The sequence below is a fragment of the Bos indicus genome, chromosome 6 (genome assembly GCF_029378745.1).
Source record: "Bos indicus isolate NIAB-ARS_2022 breed Sahiwal x Tharparkar chromosome 6, NIAB-ARS_B.indTharparkar_mat_pri_1.0, whole genome shotgun sequence".
NCBI lineage: Eukaryota > Metazoa > Chordata > Mammalia > Artiodactyla > Bovidae > Bos > Bos indicus.
Window position 1 is genome coordinate 37,557,514 of NC_091765.1, and position 18,963 is coordinate 37,576,476.

The window sequence follows — 18,963 nt, forward strand, 5'->3', positions numbered from 1 at the left end:
CGGATAATGGGAAAGATTAAGGGCCGAAGGAGAAGAGAGGGCATCAAAGGATGAGATGGCTGGATGGCATCACCAATGCCATAGACATGAACTTGGGCAAACTTCGGGAGGTGGTGAGGGACAGAGAGGCCTCGGGTGCTACAGTCCATGGAGTCTCAAAGAGTTGGATGTGACTGGGCGACTGAACATTAACACATTGACGACGACAACAACAACAACTGGTTTTATAGGTTAGAATATACTGAAGAGCATAGGGGAGCCAACATCATTATGCACTGGGGCACTGTCATATCCTCTACCCTGTGTGAAATTCTTGCAAATGGCTGAGATGAATGCCTAAAGGTAATGATATATTTGCATCTCAAAAACCTGTTAGGACCCATGAGCCATCTGGGAAGTCTCGATAGTTAATATATAAGATCATAAAACCAAGACCCCCAAAATATTGATGAAACAGTACAGCTCCTCTGTCCAGGGAATTCTCCAGGCAAGAATACTGGAATGGGTAGCCATTCCCTTCTCCAGGAGATTTTCCCAACCTGGGTCTCCCACATTACAGGTGGATTCTTAACCATCTGAGCCATGAAGGGAGCCCAAGAAAACTGGAGAAGGTAGCCTATCCCTTCTCGAGGATCTCCTGACTCAGGAATTACACTGGGGTCGCCTGCATTGCAGGCAAATTCTTTACCAGCTGAGTTACTTATGAAATATTACATTAGGCATTTTGTTTCCGAAAGTAAATTGTATAATAACGGTATAAAGGGCAGAGGTGGTCTGATATTGGTTCTAATGGAGCAAGCAACAAGCAAACAAAAACAGGAAGAGGTTGGAACTTATATCATTAGGAATTAAACAAGAAGCACAGGAAACTGATATTAATTCAGCCTGTTTGTCAGGTCAAGCACTGGAACAGGCATTTTTGTAGGTGTCAAGAAATCGACCACAATCCTAGACTATATTAACAGGAGTGAGTGGCCAGAGTAAGGGAGGTCACTGTCACACTGTGTGCTGAGATGTGTAGGTGACTTGTGGACATAGTGCCCAGGTAAATGGAAGTGATGAGCATGGTGACAGGTTGTATGAAAGGTTATTGAAAAAGGTTTAATTTGAAAGATGTCAGGTGGAAAGAAAATGATTACTCTGCCTAGAACCAGAAGTGCAAGGTAGTATGTTCCCTGTTAATGTAAGTATTTAAGCAATGGCAAAATGACCAGCTATTAGGGATGAAAGAAAGTGATCTTTAGCTTTAGGTGAGCATTGGACTAGATGACCTCTGAGGTTCCTTTCAAGAATCTAGGTTCCTCTATGGGCCAAGTTAGAGAAAGAATGGCAGACTATTCATGTCAGGGTACTGGGAGTGAGTTCGGTTCAGCTCAGTAAGTCGCTCAGTCATGTCTGACTCTTTGTGACCCCACGGACTGCAGCACTCCAGGCTTCCCTGTCCATCACCAACTCCCGGAGCTTGCTCAAACTCATGTCCATTGAGTCGGTGATGCCATCCAACCGTCTCATCCTCTGTTGCCCTCTTCTCCTCCTGCCCTCAATTTTTCCCAGCATCTGGGCCTTTTCCAATGACTCAGCTCTTCGCATCAGGTGGCCAAAGTATTGGAGTTTCAGCTTCAGCACCAGTCCTTCCAATGAATATTCAGGACTGATTTCCTTTAGGATGGACTGGTTGGATCTCCTTGCTGTCCAAGGGACTCTCAAGAGTCTTCTCCAACAAAAGCATCAATTCTTTGGCACTCAGCTTTCTTTATAGTCCAACTCTCACATTCATACATGACCGCTGGAAAAACCATAGCTTTGACTAGATGGACCTTTGTTGCCAAAATAATGTCTCTGCTTTTTAATATGCTGTCTAGGTTGGTCATAACTTTTCTTCCAAGGAGCAAGAGTCTTTTAATTTCATGGCTGCAGTCACCATCTGCAGTGATTTTGGAGCCCCCAAAAATAAAATCTCTCACTGTTTTCATTGTTTCCCCATTTATTTGCCATTAAGTGATGGGACCAGATGCCATGATCTTTGCTTTCTGAATATTGAGTTTTAAGCCAACTTTTTCACTCTCCACTTTTCACTTTCATCAAGAGGCTCTTTAGTTCTTCTTCACTTTCTACCATAAGGGTGGTGTCATCTGCCTATCTGAGGTTATTGGTATTTCTCCCGGCAATCTTGATTCCAACTTGTACTTCTTCCAGCTCAGCATTTCTCATGATGTGCTCTGCATATAAGTTAAATAAGCAGGGTGACAATATACAGTCTGATGTACTCCTCTCCCGATTTGGAACCAGTCTGTTGTTCCATGTCCAGTTCTAACTGTTGCTTCTTGACCTGCATACAGATGTCTCAGGAGGCAGGTGAGGTGGTCTGGTCTTCCCATCTCTTGAAGAATTTTCCACAGTTTGTTGTGATTCACACAGTCAAAGGCTTTGGCAGAGTTAATAAGCAGTAGATGTTTTACTGGAACTCTCTTGCTTTTTTGATGATCCAGCGGATGTTGGCAATTTGATCTCTGGTTCCTCTAGCTGTTCTAAATCCAGGAAGTTCACGGTTCACATACTGTTGAAGCCTGGCTTGGAGAATTTTGAGCATTACTTTGCTAACGTGTGCGATGAGTGCAATTGCGCAGTAGCTTGAGCATTCTTTGGCATTGCCTTTCTTTGGGATTGGAATGAAAACTGACCTTTTCCAGTTCTGTGGCCACTACTGAGTTTTCCAATTTGCTGGCATATTGAGTGCAGCACTTTCACAGCATCATCTTTCAGGATTTGCAATAGCTCAACTGGAATTCCATCACCTCCACTAGCTTTATTCATAGTGATGCCTCCTAAGGCCCACTTGACTTTGCATTCCAGGATGTCTTGTCATTCCAGACATTCCTGGAATGTCTGGCTGTAGGTGAGTGATCACGCCATCATGATTATCTGGGTCCTGAAAATCTGTTTTGTATAGTTCTGTGTATTCTTGCCACCCCTTCTTAATATCTTCTGCTTCTGTTAGGTCCATACCATTTCTGTCCTGTATTGAGCCCATCTTTGCATGAAATAGTCCCTTGGTATCTCTAATTTTCTTGAAAAGATCTCTAGTCTTTCCCATCTCTAGTTTTCCTCTATTTCTTTGCATTGATCACTGAGGAAGTCTTTCTTATCTCTCCTAGCTACTCTTTGGAACTCTGCATTCAAATGGGTATATCTTTCCTTTTTTCCTTTGCCTTTCACTTCTCTTCTTTTCTCAGCTCTTTGTAAGGCCTCCTCAGACTACTATCTTGTCTTTCTGCATTTCTTTTTCTTGGGGGTGGTCTTGTTCCCTGCCTCCTGTATAATGTCTTAACCTCTCTCCATAGGTCTTCAGGCACTCTGTCTATCAGATCTAATCCCTTGAATCTATTTGTCACTTCCACTGTATAATTGTAAGGGATTTGGTTTAGGTCATACCTGAATGGTTTAGTGGTTTTCCCTACTTTCTTCAATTTAAGTCTGAATTTGGCAATAAGGAGTTGATCTGAGCCACAGTCAGTTCCTTGTCCTGGTTTTGCTGACTGTATAGAGCTTCTCCATCTTTGGCTGCAAAGAATATAATCAATCTGATTTCGGTGTTGACCATCTGGTGATGTCCATGTGTAGTGTTTTCTCATGTATTGTTGGAAGCAGGTGTTTGCTATGACCAGTGCGTTCTCTTGGCAAAACTCTATTAGTCTTTGCCCTGCTTCATTCTGTACTCCAAGGCCAAATTTGCCTGTTACTCCAGGTATTTCTTGACTTCCTACTTTTGCATTCCTGTCCCCTATAATGAAAAGGACATCTTCTTTGGGTGTTAGTTCTAGAAGGTCTTGTAGGTCTTCATAGAACCGTTCAACTTCAGCTTCTTCAGCATTACTGGTCAGGGCATAGACTTGGATTACTGTGATATTGAATGGTTTGTCTTGGAAATGAACAGAGATCATTCTGTCATTTTTGAGATTGCATCCAAGTACTGCATTTCAGACTCTTGGGTGGATTAGCTTCACAAAACTGAGCACAGATGGTCTTTAGTTTTAATGAGATCCAGACATTAGTAAGAAAGAAGAGAGAGATTTCCAGTTAAGATAAATTCCAATTATTATCTTAGGAAACAGGAAATTCAGAATTTTATAGGAGAAATGTGTACAAACAAAAGCAGGATTTAGTTTCTGGAGGGACTATTCAAACAAAAGAGCTCTTGTTTTTGATTAGGGAGTTCAAAAGCAATGGGATTGGGCATTATAAAAGACAGGCACCTGCTTGTGTATTAAAAAAAAAAAAAAAAAACCTCCTATAGGGAGATGTCTCTGAATTTAATCATGAATACGAAGAAAAAAAAAGATGCTCTCAAGGACTCTGCTAAATTTTGTGTTAAAAACTAAGAAAAAAAAAGAGAGAGAGAGAGAGGTTGCCATCTAGTGACTGTTTTCTGCTTTTCAATTTTGAAGTGAAATGAAATGAAAGTCGCTCAGTCTTGTCCAACTCTGCGACCCCATGGACTATACAGTCCATGGAATTCTCCAGGCCAGAATACTGGAATGGGCAGCCTTTCCCTTCTCCAGGGGATCTTCCGAACCCCAGGATGGAACCCAGGTCTCCTGCATTGCAGGCGGATTCTTTAGCAGGTGAGCCACAAGGAAAGCCCACTCAATTTTGGAAACTCTTGAACATGGTCCCCTTGGCAGTGATTTTTTGAACCTGGCTGTGCATTAGTGTCACCTTGAAATTTTCCTAGACTTTGGATTCCTGGGACCCACCTGAATCTGAAAGTAGAATCTTTGAGATGAGGCTGCTCTATTCTAAAGTTCTTTAGACGATGCTGCTGGAGCTAGTCTACCACTGTTGTTTGGAATCAACCGTCCTGAGGGCACATTGTATGTGGAATAAAGTGTCACAGAGCCAAATTTATTTAAAGTGCAGAATGTTTTTGCTCTTACAACTTGGTTTTAGGAACATGCAGGTTGGTGCTACCTCTGTGTACCTCTGAAACTTAAATAGGCTTAGCATGGCTAGAGTTTACTCCACTACTAAATCCAAAGATACAGAACCAAAGAAGTTTATTAACTAAAAACTACTTAAATGTGGAAAATTCTTCAAGAGATGGGAAGACCACCTCACCTGCCTCCTGAGACATCTGTATGCAGGTCAAGAAACAACAGTTAGAACTGGACCTGGAACAATAGCCTGGTTCCAAATTGGGAAAGGAGTACGTCAAGGCTGTATGCTGTCACCCTGCTTATTTAACTTATATGCAGAGTACATCATGAGAAATACTGGGCTGGATGAAGCACAAACTGGAATCGAGATTGCCAGGAGAAATATCAATAACCTTAGATATGCAGATGACACCACCCTTATGGCAGAAAGTGAAGAAGAACTAAAGAGCCTCTTGATGAAGGTGAAAAATGAGAGTGAGAAAGCTGACTTAAAACTCAGCATTCAAAAAGCTAAGATTATGGCATCTGGTCCCATCACTTCATGGCAAATAGATGGGGAAACAATGAAAACAGTGAGAGACTTTATTTTGGGGGGCTCCAAAATCACTGCAGGTGGTGACTGCAGCCATGAAATTAAAAGACACTTGCTCCTTGGAAAAAAAGTTATGACCAATCTAGACAGCATATTAAAAAGCAGAAACATTGCTTTGGCAACAAAGGTCCATCTAGTTAAAGCTATGGACATGAGTTTGAGTAAGCGCCAGCAGTTGTTGATGGACAGGGAGGCCTGGCTTGCTGCAGTTCATGGGGTTGCAAAGAGTCAGACACGACTGAGCGACTGAACTGAACTGAACTGAATTTAAATGGCCATCAATAGACTTTGGTTAAAAATCACAGTAAATCCAAGCATTGAAATTCTATACAATCACTTAAAAAGAATGAGGTATTTCTCTATGTGCTGACACTCCAGATATATCATGTGCAGAAGGCAAGCTTACTTTTAGCAAAGAGCAGATTCTGATGCAGGTAGTCTGGAGTTCATCTCAGAGACACTGCATTAGTGAATCATAGAGTAATAGTTGTGCTTCAAGGCTATGAATTGGGTTCAGTGATTTTCATTTTTAAGAAGTTGCTCGGATAATTTTGCTACAAACCCAAAGTTTGAAATCACTAACATGAGTATCTCCCCAGGAACCCTCAAATCAGTCTCCTAGTTCTCTCCTAGGTCTGTAGACAGTCCAGATCTTCCTTTGTGTTCACCTGGCCCTGTGTGAATGCTTTCAGTCTATAACACAGAGATAGTTGCCTTCTGGATTGTTTCTATGAACAAATGAAAATATGACTTAAAGTAAATTTACAAGACAGCCTTCAAACAGGACCTTTAGACAGGCTCTTGCAAAACCTTTTCCCAGTATGTGGTGGGGCTTCCCCGATTTACCCGAGTGTGTACAGTAATCTGATGACTGTGGAGCTGTAGTGAGCCTCAAGGTCACGTAGAGTTTGGTTGTCCTAGCAGCACATGTCTCTGTAAGACAGAACAGAAAGTGCAACAAGGAAACAAAGAGCCGAGGGAGCAAGAGGTGAAAGCACCGAGAAGCAAAGCATCACAAAAGGCTGATTTGAGTGTGTGCTGCTTTAAAGGTGGTCTTCCCTGGTGGCTCAGACAGTAAAGAATCTCAGATGGTAAAGGTTCTAACCCTGAGTTGGGAAGATCCCCTGGAGAAGGGAATGGCTACCTGCTCCAGTATTCTTGCCTGGAGAGTTTCATGGACAGTAGAGACTGATGGGCTACAGTCCATGGGGTCGCAAAGAGTTGGACATGACTGAGTGACTAACACTTGCTGCTTTGTTTCCCAAAGGCTTGGGTTCTGGGAGATTGTCCCTTGTTTAATTTTCAGTTCAGTTCAGTTCAGTTGCTCAGTTGTGTCCGACTCTTTGCAATCCTATGAATTGCAGCACGCCAGGCCTCCCTGTCCATCACCAACTCCTGGAGTTCTCTCAAACTCACGTCTATCGAGTCAGTGATGCCATCCAGCCAGCTCATCCTCTGTCGTCCCCTTCTCCTCCTGCCCCCAATCCCTCCCAGCATCAGAGTCTTTTCCAATGAGTCAACTCTTCACATGAGGTGGCCAAAGTACTGGAGTTTCAGCTTTAGCATCATTCCTTCCAAAGAAATCCCAGGGCTGATCTCCGTCAGAATGGACTGGTTGGATCTCCTTGCAGTCCAAGGGACCCTCAAGAGTCTTCTCCAACACCACTGTTCAAAAGCATCAATTCTTTGGCGTTCAGCTTTCTTCACAGTCCAACTCTCACATCCATACATGACCACTGGAAAAACCATAGCCTTGACTAGATGCACCTTTGTTGGCAAAGTAATGTGTCTGCTTTTCAATTAGTAGCATCTGTAAGCAGTAATCCATGAGTCCACAGTGTTCTCCTACGAAGTTGCCTTTCTAACCTGTCCAGTGTCAGGTTGGTGAAATGAAACAGCCTCTTACAGGGAAGGTCCCTCAGTTGGGCTCACATGTTTTATAACAAGAAGTGGGAGATTGGAGGGATTGATGAAGATGAAGAATATGGTGTGAAAGCCTCCTTGGACTCCCAAGCCTCCCAGCAGCCAATGAAAATGAGCCTTTGGTCTGACTCTCCAACACATGGTCTCACAGAGATTATTATATAGTTTTTGAAAATATTTATTTGACTGTACTGGATTTTAGTTGCAGTATGTGGGATCTTTAGTTGTAGCATGCAAACTCTGAGTTGCAAAATGTGGGATCTAGTTCACTGGCTGGGGATTGAACCCATGCCTTCTGTCTTGGGAGCACAGAATCTCAGCCAACTAGACCACCATGGACATCCCATTATATAGTTTTGTGTAAGTGAGGAGCCTCCATTATTTTAGTTCACTCTTGGTTGTTCACCTATCACTTACTCAAAGCATGTGAGAGTAAGCTGTGAATCAGTTTTTGTATATATTTCTTTTTCAAAATAGTATTTATGGTCTTTCTGATTATAAAAGAAAATAATTCCAGACATAAATTTACAAAGAATATAGAAAAATGTAAAGAAAAAAATCACTTAGAGATGCATCACATTTTCCCTTCCAGTCCTTAGTTTCTAAATATATATTCATATACATTTATAGGAAACTATAATTACAGTATTACATTCTGGCGAAGGTCATGGCAGCCTACTCCAGTATTCTTGCCTAGAGAATCCCATGGACAGAGGAGCCTGGTGAACTAAAGTCCATGGGGTCAGATAGAGTTGGACACAACTGAAGCAGCTTAGCACTCATGCACAGTATTACATTTTATGTTCTGTTTGGTACCCTCTTCTATTAAACCAATATGTCATTTCACCGCGCTACTAATATTTTGTGGTGGTGTGGTTTAGTTACTAAGTTATATTCAACTCTGGTGACCCCATGGCTCCTCTGTCTTCATTATATATCTCTATCACAATTTGTTCAGTCTACTATTGATTGATATTAAGTGTTTTCTCAGTTTTTCTCCATTATAAACTCTTGGTTATTTTTTAAAAATTAAATCTTGACTGCCACTGACATTTTGCCATTACTCATAATGTTAGCTGTTTTGAAAGAGCTATTCTTTATCATAGTTAGGAGTATATTCTTTCCTGATATTCCATGTTTACTAATAATTTGAAAATCAGAAAATGGATGTTGAGTGTTCAAAGATGACAATCTGTAGTCTTCCAGTGTCTCAGTCCAAATTTAAAATCATTTGTTCCCCTTTTCTTTCTTTTAAAACCTCCTATCCAAATCATCAGTAAATCTCATCAGCTCAGGCAGCATCATGCACACACAGGATCCAACCACTTCTCACCATACCCCTCATCTAGATTATTAATCAGCCTCCAGACCTTACCCTGCTTCCACCTTTACCGTTCCACCTTTACTGTTCTCTGCCACCATAGCCAGAGTCATCCTTTTAAGGTGTCAGGTCATGCACTTTTTGTTCACAATGATCAGTTGGATTTCCATCTCACTCCTTCGTTTACAGGCTTGGTCTTCTATTCCTCCAGTGCTTGAGCTTAATCTCCTACCATGCCCCCTTGCACATCCACTCAAACCCCATTGGCTTTCCTGCTCTTCTCAGTACACCAGGCAGAGTGCTGCCTCGGGGCCTTTACACTTGCTGTAAATTCTGCCCGGAACTCTTCTCTCCTTTAGGTCCACGTGGCTAGCTCCCTTACCTTCTTCAGGACTCTGCCCAAATGTTATCTCCATTCAGCCTTTTCTGACCATCCTATTTAAAATACCAATTTCTGTCACTTTTCTCTACTTAATTTTTTCCACAGCATTCAGCACCAACTAACATATTCTATTATTCTTTTTTTGTTTACTGTCTTGCTCCCGTTAAATATAAGCTCGAGAAAGGCATCTCCAGCATTTTTAGCAGTATCTGGCACACAGTAAACAATCAACTGAAGGGATTCAGCTCAACTCAAATATTTGTTGAATGAATTAAAAAAATTTTTTAATAAGAGAGGAACTTCTGATGTGCTGTGTTACAGGACCTGTGATGTATTATAAGACTGGATTTGCTAATATTCTGGGATAAATTCTTTTGATCATACTGAATGACTCTTTGACAGTACTTTTACAATTAAATTTGCTTTGATTTTTTTCACTTTTGTTCATAAATGATGTTTATCTTATGGTTTTCTTATTTTTCTCTGTATTTTTTAAGGGTTTGGTATTAAGGCCATCTTAGCTTCATAAAATGAAAGGAACAGCTTTCCATCTTTCCCACTATTTCCAAAACAGTGCATGTATCATACCAATTATCTATTTGTCAAAAGTTTGAAAGGACATAACAGTTAAGCCATATGGCCCTGAGGATTTTTTGAGAGGTAATTGGAAAATAATATTTTCCAGCTTCTTTTATGGCTAGTGATAAATTCAAGTTTTAAGATTTTTCAGGAGTTGTATGTTTTCAGAGAAGACTACTTCATAAAAGTGTTCTACTTTTGTAATCCTAAAATAGTTTATCTTATATTTTGAATGTCTGTTTATGTGGTTATAATTATTTTCATTACCAGTTTACCATAAATTTCTTATTCTTTCTTTGTCTCTGTGAGATCTTTTGGAGGCTTCTCTTATTATTTTAAATTAAAAAATTGTCAAATTAAACTTATTTCAGATCTATTACTAATTTATTAACATAACAATGGTAATAATATTTTTTAAAATAAAATAAATTTTTTTTCTCTTTTTTATAATTTAAAATTTTTAAACCTATTATATTTTTTCTACATTTATTCCTTTGTTTGCCTTTCCTACTGTTCTTTTCCCCTTGCAATTAATCTTTAATTTATATAAATCCTCTTCATCTACCTCTATTTAACTTTGCATATCTATTCTTCCTTTCTTTTCTTTCTTTCCTTTCCTCTCAACATTTTGTTAGTTTTATTTTCATTGCTTTATTCCCCAGTTGGCACCCTGCTTTAGTTTTGTTTTTGAGTTTGTGCTTTAGTTAGTTTTGTTCTTAACTGGTAAATATAATTTTTGATTTCCTTTGTTCACCAGGTCAGTCTACTGTACTTTATTTTTATTGGATTGCTTTTACTTTGCTCATGGGTGTATATGTATATGTGTATATTCCATTATTTTAATTATTATTTGCATTATTTTGTACCTGCCATTTGTCTGGGGTTCATCTTTGGCTTCTCACTTTTGGATATTTGTTTTAGTCTCACTTAATGCCATAACAAACCACTTGTGGAATCTTTGTTCCTTACCAGAGATCAAGCCCAAGTCTTTGGAGTGGGGGCACTGACTCCAAGACCCTAGACTACGAGAGAATTAACCCTAGGGAGTATCAAATAGTGAGAACTCACACAAAGGAAACCACCTGAATACAAGACTTGGCATCACCCAACCACCAGTAGTACCCTGTGCAGAACGCCTCACCTAACAACAAGCAAAACAAAAATACAAAGCCAGTCATCAGCAGACAGGATTACCACCTCACTCAGCCTTGCCCATCAGAGGAAAAACAAACAAATAAAGAAAAAGTCAGCACAAATCTCACCCTATACAAAGCTTACACAAACCACTGGACCAACCTTAGGAGGGCAGAAACCAAAAGGAAGAAAGATTCAACCTTGAAGCCTGGGAAAAGGAGACCTCAAACACAATAAGAAAAATAGTGAAAAGGCAGAGAAATACTACACAAATGAAGGAATAAACTGGAAACACAGAAGTCCAAATAAATGAAGAGGAAATAGGCAAACTACCTGAAAAAGAATTCCGAATAATGATAGTAAAGATGATCAAAAACCTTGAAAACAAAATGGAGAAAATTCAAGAATACATTAACAAAGGCCTAGAAGAATTAAAGAATAAACATACAGAGACAAACAATTATTGAAATTAAAAATACTCTAGAAGGAATCAAGAGCAGAATATCTGAAGCGAAAGAACAAATCAGTGAGCTGGAATATAAAATGGTGGAAATAACTTCTGAAGAGCAGAATAAAGTAAAAAGAATGAAAAGAACTAAGGATCATCTCAGAGACTTCTGGGACAATATCAAACACACCAACATTTGAATTATAGGGGTCCCATAAGAAGAGAGAAAAAGAAAGGGTATGAGAAAAATTTTGAAGAGATTATAGTTGAAAATTTCCCCAACATGGAAATGGAAATAGTCGATCAAGTCCAAGAGGCACAAAAAGTCCCATACAGGATAAACCCAAGGAGAAACATGCCAAGACACATACTAATCAAACTAACAAAGACTAAACACAAAGAAGAAAAGCATCAAGGGAGAAGCAACAAGTAACATACAAGGGAAACACCATACGCTTAACAGCTGATCTTTCAGCAGAAACTCTGCAGGCCAGAAGGAAATATGGCAGGATATATTTAAAGTACTGAAAGGGAAAACTCTACAACCAAGATTACTGTACCCAGCAAGGATCTCCTTCAAAATTGATCGAGAAATAAAAAGCTTTTCAGACAAGCAAAAGTTAAGAGAATTCAGTACCACCAAACCAGCTTTACAACAAATGTTAAAGGGACTTTTTTAGTCAAGAAATACAAAAGAAGAAAAAAGATCTACAAAATCAACCCCATTTAAGAAAATGGCAATAGGAACATATATATCAATAATTATTTTAAATGTAAATGGATTAAGTGCTCCAACCAAAAGACACAGACTGGCTGAATGGATACAGAAGCAAGACCCATATATGCTGTCTACAAAAAACCCACTTTAGACCTCAAGACACATATAGACTGAAAGTGAGAGGATGGAAAACTATATTCCATGCAAATGGGAAGTAAAAGAAAGCTGGAGTAGCAATCTTTATATCAGACAAAATAGAGCTTAAAATAAAGATTTCAAGAGATAAGGAAGTACACTACATAATGATCAAGGGATCAATCCAAGAGGAAGACATAACAATTGTAAATACCTATGTACACAACAGAGGAGCACCTCAATACATAAGACAAACACTAACAGACATAAAAGGAGAAATTGACAGTAACATAATAATAGTAGGAGACTTTAACACCCCACTCACACCAATGGACAGATCATCAAAACAGAAAAGTAATAAGGAAACACAAGTCTTAAATGATACATTAGATGAGATGGATCTCACCGATATCTTCAGGACATTCCATCCAAATGCAGAAGGATACACCTCCTTCTGAAGCACACATGGAACATTCTCCAGGATAGACCATATCTATCCTGGGTCACACATCAAATGTCAGTAAATTTAAGAAAATTGAAATCATATCAAGCATCTTCTCTGACCACAGTGCCATGAGACTAGATATCAGTTACAAGAAAAAAAGTGTAATAAACACAAACACATGGAGATTTAACAACACGTTTCTAAATAACCAACAGGTTACTGAAGAAATCAAAAGGGAAATCAAAAAATTTCTAGAAACAAATGACAATGAAAACACAACAACTCAAAACCTGTGGGATGAAGCAAAATCAGTTCTAAGAGGGAAGTTTATATAGCAATACAGTCCTACCTTAAGAAACAAGAAAAACATCAAATAGATAACCTAAGTTGACACAAAACAACTGGAAAAAGAAGAACAAAAAATTCCCAAAATTAGTAGAAGGAAGGAAATCATAAAGATCCAAGCAGAAATAAATGAAAAAGAAATGAAAGAAACAATAGTAAAGATTAATAAAACTAAAAGCTGGTTCTTTGAGAAGATAAACAAAATTGACAAGCCTTTAGCCAGACTCATAAAGAAAAAGAGAGAGTAGAATCAAATCAACAAAATTAGAAATGAAAAAGGAGAGGTTACAACAGACAATACAGAAATACTAAGGATTTAAAGAGACTATTATGAACAACTATATGGCAATAAAATAGGTAACCTGGAAGAAATGGACAGATTCTTAGAAAGGTTCAGTCTCCCAAGACTGAACCAGGAAGAAATACAAATTATGAACAACCCAATCACAAGCACTGAAACTGAAGCTGTGATCAAAAATCTCCCAAAAAAACAAAGCCCAGGACCAGATGACTTCACAGGAGAATTCTGTCAAACATTTAGAGAAGAGTTAATGTCTATCTTTCTAAAACTCTTTCAAAAAATTGCAGAGGAAGGAACACTTCCAAACTCATTCTACAAGGCCACCATCACCCTGCTACCAAAACCAGACAAAAACAACACAAAGAAAGAAAACTACAAGCCAAAATCACCGATGAGCATAGATGCAAAAATACTTAACAAAAATTTAGCAAACAGAATTTTGCAACACATCAAAAAGTTCATACACCATGATCAAGTTGGGTTTATTCCAGGGATGCAAGGATTCTTCAATATATGCAAATCAATCAATGTGATACACCATATTAACAAACTGAAAGATAAAAACCATATGATCATCTCAATAGATGCAGAAAAAGTCTTTGACAAAATTCAGCACCCATTTATGATTAAAACTCTTCAAAAAATGGGCATAGAAGGGATCTACTTCAACATAGTAAAGGCCATATATGATAAGCCTATGGCAAACATTATTCTCAGTGGTGAAAAACTGAAAGCATTCCCCCTAAGATGAGGAACAAGACAAAGGTGTCTACTTTCATCACTATTATTCAATATAGTTCTGGAAATCCTAGCTACTGCAATCAGAGAAGAAAAGAAATAAAAGGAATCCAGATCAGAAAAGAAGAAGTAAAGCTCACACTGTTTTCAGAAGACATGATACTGTACATAGACAACCCTAAAGATAGTGTCAGAAAATTACTAGAGCTAATCAGTGAATTTAGCAAAGTTGCAGGATATAAAATCAATACACAGAAATCACTTATATTTCTATATACTAAGAATGAAAAATCAGAAAGAGAAATTAAGGAATCAATCCCCTTCACCATTGCAGCAAAAGGAATTAAATATCTATGAATAAACTTACCTAAGGAGACAAAAGAACTGTACACAGAAAATTATAAGACACTAATGAAAAAAATAAAAGATGACATAAACAGATAGAAAGGTATTCCATGTTTTTGGGTGGGAAGAATCAATACTGTGAAAATGACTTTACTACCAAATGTAATCTACAGATTCAATGTGATCCGTATCAAATTACCAATGACATTTTTCACAGAACTAGAACAAAAACTTTTACAATTCATATAGAAACACAAAAGACCCAGAATAGTCAAAGCAGTCTTGAGAAAGAAGAATGGAGCTGGAGGAATCAACCTTCCTGACTTCAGATTATACTACAAAGCTACAGTCATCAAGACACTATGGTGCTGGCACAAAAACAGAAATACAGACTAATGAAACGAGAGAAAACCCAGAAATAAACCCATGCACCCATGGGTACCTTATTTTTGAAAGGCAAGAATATACAATGGGGCAAAGACAGCCTCTTCAATAAATGGTGCTGGGAAAACTGGACAGCTACATGTAAAAGAATGAAATTAGAACACTTCCTAACACCACACACAAAGATAAACTCAAAATGGATAAAAGACCCAAATGTAAGACCAGAAACTATAAAACTCTTAGAGGGAAACATAGGCAGAACACTTGATGACATAAATCAAAGCAAGATCCTCTATGACGCACCTCCTAGAGTAACAGAAATAAAAACAAAAGTAAACAAGTGGGACTTGATTAAACTTAAAATCTTTTGCACAGCAAAGGAAACTATAATCGAGGTAAAAAGACAACCCTCAGAAGGGGAGAAAATAATAGCAAATGAAACAACTGACAGAGAATTAATTTCCAAAATATACAAGCATCTCATACAACTCAGTGCCAGAAAAAGAAACAACCCAATCAAATAGTGGGAAAAAGACCTAAACAGACATTTCTCCAAAGAAGACATACAGGTGACTAACAAACACATGAAAAGATGCTCAACATCACTCATTATCAGAGAAATGAAAATCAAAACTGCAATGAGATATCACCTCACACCTGTCAGAATGGCCCTCATCAAAAGGACTACAAACAATAAGTGCTGGAGAGGGTATGGAGAAATGGGAACGCTCTTGCACTGTTGGTGGGAATGTAAATTGATATAGCCACTATGGAAAACAATATGGAGACTCCTTAAAAAACTAGGAATAAAACCACCATATGACCCAGCAATCCCACTGGCATATACCTTGAGTAAACCAAAATTGAAAAAGACGCATGTATCCCATTTTTCATTTTTCATTGCAGCACTATTTATAGTAGCTAGAACATGGAAGCAACCTAGATGTCCATCAACAGATGAATGGATAGAGAAGTTGTGGTACATATACACGATTGAATATTACCCAGCCATAAAAAGGAATGCATTTGAGTCAGTTTTGATGATCTGGATGAACCTAGAACCTATTATACAGAGCGAAGTCAGAAAGGGAAAGATAAATATCCTATTCTAAAGCATGTATATGGAATCTAGAAAAATGATACTGAAGAATTTATTTACAGGGCAACAGTGGAGAAACAGACATAGAGAATAGACTTATGGACATGGGGAGAGGGGAGGAGAGGGTGAGATGTATGGAAAGAGTAACGTGGAACTGACGTTATGATATGTTAAAGAGATAGCCAATAGGAATTTGCTATATGGCTTAGGAAACTCAAACAGGGGCTCTGTATCAATCTAGTGGGGTGGGATGGGGAGGGAGATGGGAGGGAGGTTCAAAAGGGAGGGGACATATGTATACCTATGGCTGATTCATGTTGAGGTTTGACAGAAAACAAAAAATTCTGTAAAGCAATTATCTTTCAATAAAAAATAGATTTTTTTAAAAGTTCTAAAAAACAAAAAAGGGAGGGGATATATATGTACCTATGGCTGATTCATGTTGAGGTTTGACCGAAGACAACATAATTCTGTAAAGCAATTATCCCTCATAAAAAATAAATTAATAAAAAAAATCAAATACAGTTGACCCTTAAACAATGTGGAGTTATGGGGAACTGACCTCCTTACAGTTGAAAATCCCTGTATAACTTTATGGTTGGCCCTTGGTATCTGTGGTTCCTCATTCTCAAATTCAACCAACCCTGTGTCATATAGTGTTGTATTTATTGATAAAAATCCATGTATAAGTGGACCTTCACAGTTCAAACCCGTGTTGGTCAAGAGTCACTGGTATAGCAGTAGCCATATTTCTAAACAGAGAGTGTATCTGCTATTCTAAACGCTCTCTATGACTTTACAAAGTATTATTCTTTTAGCAAAACAGAATTACCTTTCAGCTCTTCTTGTCCTTACTAGCTAAAGTCTAGACCATATAAGTTATGGTAGATTTACTTGCAGTTATTGGCTAAATCCCCTCACCATTTTTACTTTGTCCTTATCTGGGTTTCTGGCCCTGAGATTTTATTGGAGTTTTGTTTTCCTTTCTTTCCGAATTTCCTCATTAAGTTTTTTCTAAGCCTTTATTCCTCCCTCTTCTTTATCTGTTCCCAGCTCCCCTTTCCATGACTTTCATACAGATCCAGCTGTTTCTTCTCCTTTTCCTTTGGGCCTGCTAATACAATATCTTAATGCCAATGATTCTAGGTATCAATATCTTGACCTGCAGGGTTCATCTTGTTAGATGTTGCTTTTGAAATGCAGGCTTCATAGTGTCTTAAAAACTAATGCATCTCGAGTGCCTGATTGAGTGTGTGTCCTAAAGACTGAATGAGGGGACCAGGTTGCTTCTTAGGGATTACAGTGATCGCTCTTTGGTTGTCCCTACAGCCTGCCTTGGGATTTCTTTGGAAGGAATGATGCTGAAGCTGAAACTCCAGTACTTGGGCCACCTCATGCGAAGAGTTGACTCATTGGAAAAGACTCTGATGCTGGGAGGGATTGGGGGCAGGAGGAGAAGAGGATGACAGAGGATGAGATGGCTGGATGGCATCACTGACTCGATGGACTTGAGTCTGAGTGAATTCCGGGAGTTGGTGATGGACAGGGAGGCCTGGCGTGCTGTGATTCACGCAGTCACAAAGAGTCGGACACGACTGAGCAACTGAGCTGAACTGACAGCCTGCCTTCTGCCTTCCAACTCTCCCTACCCCGTCCCATCACCACTACTTCCCTGTCCTATTGTTGGAATGATCTTTCTTAAGCTCTAAAATATATATAGTATCATTTAAGGCATTCAATGGTCAGGCCCTCATTTGTCCACTGGAACTATCAACAGCCCCTCTGCATGTGTCATACCTCAAGGAGGATGGATTTTACTCATCTTTGCTCTTTCCTTCAGCGAGAGTTCATCTTTTTCCACAGAACTCCTTTAATTACTTTTTTTTTTCTATGATTGAACTTAGCACATTCTACTTTGTATCTTGTATGCCTGTCTTCCTGACTAAATTACAATCTTGATAAGAGCCAGGAACATCTCTTTTCTTTCTTTTGATCCCCATGGAGTTTTGTAAAATGTGGTCATTCAGTAAGTGTTCTTCAATTGAGCTGAATGTCATCCCAAACAGGATCAGGAATCTTGACTGGTTGTAGTTGCCAAGAGCAGTTTAATTAGGGCTAACAAATCGAAGTAGATATTTACAAGCTGAGAAATCTGATGCAGTGAGGTTGGAGGGAGTAGCAGGTGTAAAAATAAATTCCAGAGCCTGCAGTGATCTTTTCTTTTTGGGCACAAGGTGGCAGACGGTACCCATTTCAGTAGTTGCATGGAAAGCACCTTGGTGAGGTTGAAATTTTCTGCCCTATTTTTGAAATCTATGTTTACTTAAAAATGGAAAAAAAAAATGAAGCTAGTGCAGCTTGGTGGCTGAAACCTGGATTTGGATGAAGCAGAGATCCACTGCCTGACTGCAGGCGGTTCTCCCAAAGCTCTGGTCCTTCTGTTTTGGACTCATCGCTCCAGTCTGCATCATCTCTGAGCAGTGCATCATGGATGCTGACACATTTAGTGTTTCCCTTAAATGGATGAGGAAAATCAAACATTTTCAGTGTTTTGAATAAATATGCATGAATACTGAGGCTGGGACAGAGGAACTAAAATCTGACGAGAGAATTGAAGTGCAGTTTCCCCAGTAGGTAGCAGACTAGGACAGATGACCTTTGGAAGATCTCATCTGTAATCACCCAAAGAAAACCTTTGTTCTCTCTGTTAGCTCATTGTTTTTCCTTTACAGCACCAAGTGTTTTTCATGTGATCAGACCAGACCATGTAAAGGTCTGATATAATCTGGGATAAAGCTAGCAGGTCAATTTCAACTTACTTATCTGCAACTTAAATGTTAGTACAGGTTTCTGTGTGCTTTCCTGGTGACTTAGTGGTAAAGAATCTGCCTGCCAATGTAGGTTCTATCCCCAGAGGAAGTAAATGGCAGATGAAAATAGTTCTGTTTTTCTATCATCGCATGCCTTTCCTCCTGGCCACAAAATGGCTGCTGCACCTCCAGGCATCATGTTGATGTTAAACAACGAACAGGGTAAGAAAAGAGGAAGGATGGTACTAACTGTACACGCTGTTACCAAGAAGAGCAAAAGCCTTCCAGAATTCTGCTTCTGTTTCTGATCAGGAGGCTTAGGGCTAATTT

General features: G+C 39.0%; 1 long non-coding RNA gene across 3 annotated transcripts in view; it reads left to right on the forward strand.

Moving 5' to 3' along the window:
- Positions 1–18,963, forward strand: part of LOC109560130 (uncharacterized) — a 231,705-nt gene that overhangs the window by 123,770 nt on the left and 88,972 nt on the right. The gene's annotated exons all lie outside the window — the stretch shown is intronic.